Source organism: Oxyura jamaicensis, chromosome 13 (genome assembly GCF_011077185.1).
Source record: "Oxyura jamaicensis isolate SHBP4307 breed ruddy duck chromosome 13, BPBGC_Ojam_1.0, whole genome shotgun sequence".
Classification (NCBI taxonomy): domain Eukaryota; kingdom Metazoa; phylum Chordata; class Aves; order Anseriformes; family Anatidae; genus Oxyura; species Oxyura jamaicensis.
Window position 1 is genome coordinate 9,344,668 of NC_048905.1, and position 6,000 is coordinate 9,350,667.

General features: G+C 41.6%; 1 long non-coding RNA gene across 1 annotated transcript in view; it reads left to right on the top strand.

Moving 5' to 3' along the window:
- LOC118173834 overlaps nucleotides 1-854 on the top strand; it is a 29,491-nt gene extending 28,637 nt beyond the window's left edge. The window contains exon 3 of the long non-coding RNA XR_004754410.1: nucleotides 551-854. This is a non-coding gene — a long non-coding RNA (uncharacterized LOC118173834). The remainder of the gene's footprint in view (nucleotides 1-550) is intronic.
- Nucleotides 855-6,000: the final 5,146 nt, after the last annotated feature.

The following is a 6,000-nucleotide window of genomic DNA, read 5'->3' on the forward strand; positions in this document are numbered from 1 at the left end:
TTGAATCGGCAAGTCTAATGTGTGAGTGTGAGCATCAGGCCTGGCAAAGTATCTTTATGATGTTATTTGGACATGCAAGTCAACACACAATTACTTTAGTTTCCCTTTTCCTCTACTTTTTCATGATTAGCTAAACATACCTAGAGGATGCTTTGTTTCCCTATGGCTCCCTTCACCTCATTCAAACAAACTTAATTTGCTTTTCTGGACAGCAACCAAGTTTATATTTGTGCCAGCACCCCAAGCTTGTGCTGACTTGTTCCGCTGTGGCAATAACTGCTAATGAGTGCAAATGTGTTCCTGGAAAACCCTTGACGCTGGAGAGGCATCTCTGACTGGAATGATGCTCCTGGCTATGAAATAGCTGAACACCTGTTCCTTGCTCAGTGCAAAAAAATACAAGAGACCCTCAGGAGCTCTGCTCCCTTTTTAATTTTCAAGTGCCCCCTGACTGCAAGGCCTGCTGTTGAATCTCATTTTTTTTTTTTAATTGCCACATTCCTCTATCAGCTCAGCAACAATCCCTGCTCTTCTGTTCTTGCATGCAAAGGGTCGTCACGATGCAACAGATGGAGCTGCGGGTTGACCATCAAGAAACAATTCCTGCGAAACCCAGAAGGCGGTGGGAGGAGGAGTGATATTTGGAAGGCTGCTTGGCTTGGTGACAGGAGGGTTCTTATGTTCCAGGGCTGACCTGTAGTTGTGCGAGTCCTGCCCGATCAAAACTGCGAGTTGGGCTATATTTATTGCTTAAGCATATTACTTCCTTGTAGTAGGTTTTCTTTTTTTCCCAAAGTTTTCATTACTGCTGTCACCGATGGTGCTGTGCTAATAACTGTATTCATGTAGAGAGACTGGATGTCATTGTTTTTCTGTCAAGTCTCACAGTTCCTTCTCTGAATAGATTTATTCCTTGTCTTGGCCAATGTACCAACCTGACCAAGACATTTAAAACCTGATTTAAAGCAATGTGGTTTTGCTTCATTCCTTTCCCTTTAGCTATGTTGAAATATCAAATCAGCGTAAGCCAATATTGGCTGACTGAAGAGTGCACTCAGGGTGGGTTCAGCCTGTAGTAGTTTTTCCCAGGTACTGTTGATGTTAATAGGGACAAAACCAACCTAGGAGTCCACTCAGGAACATGGACTGCTGTAGTTCAACCCATCAGGGTTTTGTTGTGGCAAAACAATTAGGAGAGCTTAGCCTTTTCACAATCTGCCTCCAGTAATGAGAAAAGCAATCGGGAGATGTTTCAAAAATAAAAATAAAAAAGCCCAAACCTGTTGAAGAGTCTAGTGTGTAGTGCTCTGCTCAGCATCATCTGCTGGGAGTAGTGGTGGCTGAAAGAAACACATTTTCTGTGTCATGTCAGAAACTGGGTACGGCAGCTGATTAGAAATGGCTTGCGGATTACCTGCAACAGAGGATTTGGGCTCAAGTGTCAGATGTATGCTATCTCCAGCGGTGTTCCCAGGTTTAATCTCTGCTCTATTTATTGCCCCAGGCTTTCCTCCAACCCATGTTCCTTCTCCATTGCCATGGTGATGAGGCTGCTGAAGGCTATGGAGGGGCAGACATATGGTCCTGCCAACATACCCTGCTCCTCACCACAGAATTCAGCTGCCACCACCAGGTGTAAAGCCCCTTCTCTTCTGCTGAGACGATGGGGGTCTGTTTAGCTTTTTGGAGCTGGAACTGGTGAGGATGAGAATAGAAGTGGGGGGAAAAATACCCCTGAACAGTGTTGTTATTGTCTTTAGAAGACAAGCAGAACTCACCAAAACAACAGAACCCAAACCCAAGGATTCAGGCTGTCAGCTAGTATAAACTGTGCTTGTTCCTAACAGCTGAGGAGCTGGCCTCTCTGCATACAAGTTGGCTCTTCCTTTCTGCATTTATTCTGCCATCTCTGTGGTGACTTTCTTTTAAACAGTACACAAGTCACATCACCTTCATCTTTGAAGGTTTTATGGATGCAACATAATGGACTTCCATCCCCCCCTGAAGCCTTGAACGTTAAAGGCCCTTATCTCTAGATTCCTTTGGCAGCTATGGTCCATCTCAGGGATCCGTAACTCCTCCAGGGCTGGGAACAAATAGTTCTTGACTGTTTTCAAAACCTATTTGTACCAGGCACTTCATCATTTTGACTTTATGATACGTTTGTTCACAGAAATATATAGAACCATTTTAATAGCTTCAAGCTGTACTAGGTTGACCTACCCTAGCAGGTACTGGCAAAATCTGAACCTATTGCTTCATTAGCTCTTGTTCCTGAGACCTGCATGGGACAGAGGAGTGGAAATGAAAAATAGATTTTTCCTTCCTTGGGTACTGATGTGACTCTGAGTATGGAGAAATCTTAATTGATGGGTTGCACAAGAAGAATTTAAGGTGTCTCAGCCCAATTTCTGGGGAGCTGAAGGCTTTTATCAAATAGCTACCTTTACCTTTTTCAGCTGTGTGGAGGGATATATAGATTTTTTTCTCCTGTTTCCAGTGATCAGTAAGGGGGTGGAAGGGAAGCAACAGTTCAGGACATTTTCCAAGCCTGGAAAAGGTGCATTTATTTATTTAGGATCTCTCTATTGCAGAAAAATGTGTTTCCAAATGCATGGGAGTGGGGTGGGTAGGGGCTGGGGTTGGCCCCACTGGCCATGTCATTGCAAGGACCGGCCTTTGCTACGGGTGGTTGGTGACAGGGACCCAAGTGATAGCCCTGCATGCCCTCGTTTGCAGCCATGTAACTTGGGAGGAGAATGTTATTTATATAGGGCCCCTCGTTTCTAATTAGGGAGGTCTTATACTTCTCAGACTTCAAAGCTGAGGTCTGCTTTTGGACAGGGTCTGCACTGAAGCTTTCAGCCCAGGTTTCTGTCAGCCAATATTCCTGTATGAACTTTGCAAATAGACCGCAATTTCTGTGTGAAACTAGATTGCAGCTACATTTGAAGGAGATTTTGAGAGTGATACTTGAGCACAAGCAGTCAATATTTGTACACTACATAATTAAGCTGTTCTCAGTAGAAGAATTATCTAATAGCTAACACACTACAGCTTGGAAGTGGGAAGTCAAATACTTTTTGCCTACTGTTACCTTAGTTACTCTATCTATACATTAGGGATAATTTGAGAAACCCCTACAACAGACCTGTGGAGTTGTTCAAGTGTTAATAAATGTTTGCAGAGCTCTTTAAAGTTTTGATTAAAGTGATTATGAAAATGTGAAGTGTTAAAATCTATTTCTAGACTTGGCTGTTGTGAAAAGCACTGGAATAGAAGAAGCTGAATCTTAGTGCTGAAAAACTACTGAAAGCCGAATTTAAAAGAGAATGGTTATATGTTAAACTGTAACCACGAGAGATTTTATATATTTAAAGAAAGGCAGATCCTGTGATATGCCAGGCTTTTTTTCCAGTCTGCCAAGCCAAACTACCCAATTTTCTGGCAGGGATTCTGAGAAATTTACTCTTATCTTCTCTTTAAAATTCACTTAATTAGTATTATCCATAGTGGACTATCAGAAGCACAGACGTAGGTATCTCCCATAGCAGCTATTCAAAAGTGACTTTCATGGGGAAAGGGAATTCACAAACAGAAGACGTCTCAGAATTAGAGCTGGAACACCCCTTCTCCTGCCATGTGTGTGTTTTGTTGTTTTTGGTTTTGTTTACTTAATATGTTTTTGTTTGCTTTTCTCTAAATTACAAGCTAGGCAGTGACTGTCTACCTCCTTGTAGCTGTATAGCGCCCAAAGAGCCCCATTCTTGGCCTTTTGACAACACTGTTTTAAAAACATTTCATAATAATAAAGCTTCCGGTGTTAATGGTAAGGCAAGAAGATTTGACTTTTCTCAACTATAGCTGGCTTGCATCCTCCTCTGCAGTAGCCAGTGGTAACAGAGACCCTGCGCCTAGTTGTAGCAAATGTTCTACCCAGACAGCCTTCGGACTAGAAGGGAGGGTAGATTGGCTGATGTAGCTCTAATATCACCAAATTGGAAAAACAAAACAAAACAAAAACAAACAAACAAAAAAACCAGGCTTATATATATTTAATAATACCATCTATATTCTTTTTGAGAGACTAGATTTAATGAATCTTTAATGATCTGCGTAGAAAACTCCAAGCCAAGTCACAAACTTAAGAGGATAGGTGGGGGCAGAGATATTAGCAGAACAAAGTGGCTGAGTCGACCAAATAAACGTATACAATTATATCTAAGAGTGGAGCTACCTACATAAGTGAAAAATTAAGATTATTTCTGTCACCAATGGCTTGGTGCAGAAATCAAAGCAAGGAAACTCAATTACCGTTACAAGCAAGAAACCCCAAAGTCTGGCATGTTCCAAGAAGTTCAAATACGCTCTGTCCTGGCTGCTGGGAATTGAAGCAAACATCTTAGGTGGTTTGCATGTCATGCCAGACAGCTCTACCAACTGAAAACAGGGCTACTCCCTACCACATGGAGAGGCAAACTATCAAGGAATGATCTGTAATCAAGTGGAAAGTGTTTTTAGCCAGAAGGATGGTGATATGAATAGTGCTGTCAAACTGGAGGAGACTTTAGGAAGGCAAATCCCAAGCTGTGATGAGGGACGTGTGGCTAAATACAGAGCAGTCTTGGGGAACTCAGCCTTAACTCATGCTGGCAGAAATTTGCCCTTGAAGAAGGTGACCCTCCTATTAGCACTTTCCACAATGAGCTTCTGTACTGTAGAAGTCTCAAAGTTACAGCTCAGTTGCCTTTCACTAGTTCATTTCTGAAAGTATGTCCTTTTCTATTAACTGCAGGGTTGGTACAAAAGTGATGTCTTTGTGTCGGTATCATGCAGAGCAGGTTAATGACATGTAAAAAGAACCCCACTGAGAGTTGCCTAAGGATTGCCTGCACATATACTTCTAATGATTTACAAAGCTGTGTTTTTATTTTTATTTTTCTTAGACCATTTTTAACATTCCTAAATATTTGGACAGTGGCTCAAAAGTTGTAGTTTTAGTCAGCTCCCTCCTGACATCAATTAATCAAGGAGGCTCAGTTGAAAAATATGGCATAAGACAACTGAATAATGAGATTATAAATTGATTTAAATGAATGGATAAAATATATAAGCATAAATGTTGATTACGTAGCAAGTATCTTTAAATGCGAGCTCAACTTCAGGAAATATCCAAGTTACACCATGAGAGAGGATGAGTAAGAATAACTCCAAGGCTTACTAGTTTGTGGAAAGTGGGGAGCTTCCCCACGATATTAAAATAAAATGAAGAAAAAAAAAATGCTATGACATACCTAGGTGGAATACACGTGCAGTGACAAATAGGTAAGTCAGAGATTCCTAAGATATCTGTAGATAGTTTTCATCATTAATTTCGTTAGTACAGCAACTTTTAAGCTTGGGTGAAGGGTAAAGTTTTGAAACTTGAAGTCTACGGGGGTGTGATTCACCTGAGCAAATACTGAGATCTCCATCTGTGCTCACTGTCTAGACTGCCGTTACAGTCAGCGAAGAGAAAACAGGCGTTTCTAGGGCATGATTTGTCGTCTTCTAAAATAGACATCTGGGATATGTCAGGCAACTGCTTGGAGATGGTAGTCCAGAGATGACTTAGCAGTATGGAAACTTGTGAGCCAGAAATTTGTCTTCTGTAATTCAGAACTTAGTTATGAAAAGTAGTTCTTTTCATTACCTATCTTGAGAGCCATAAAGCATGAGGCTTCAGAAGCACAAGCTGGTCTGAAGTGAAAACCCTTACTGAGGACTTCATCAGAGGGTAAGAGTTGCTTCCTGAATGTTGACTGTCATGGGAGCCATGGTGCAGCCAGCCCATCTCTCATACCATTTTGAAAAACCTCCTTCTTCAGGGTAAATTGCCCTTCAGTGGTCGCTTCACGGCTGACTTTTAATCATTGCTTCCCACAGAAAGTGTTATCCATGTAATTATAGATGAGTCTGTCAAAATCAGCCAGAGGAGGGCACTTTTGAGCTATGGGAGAC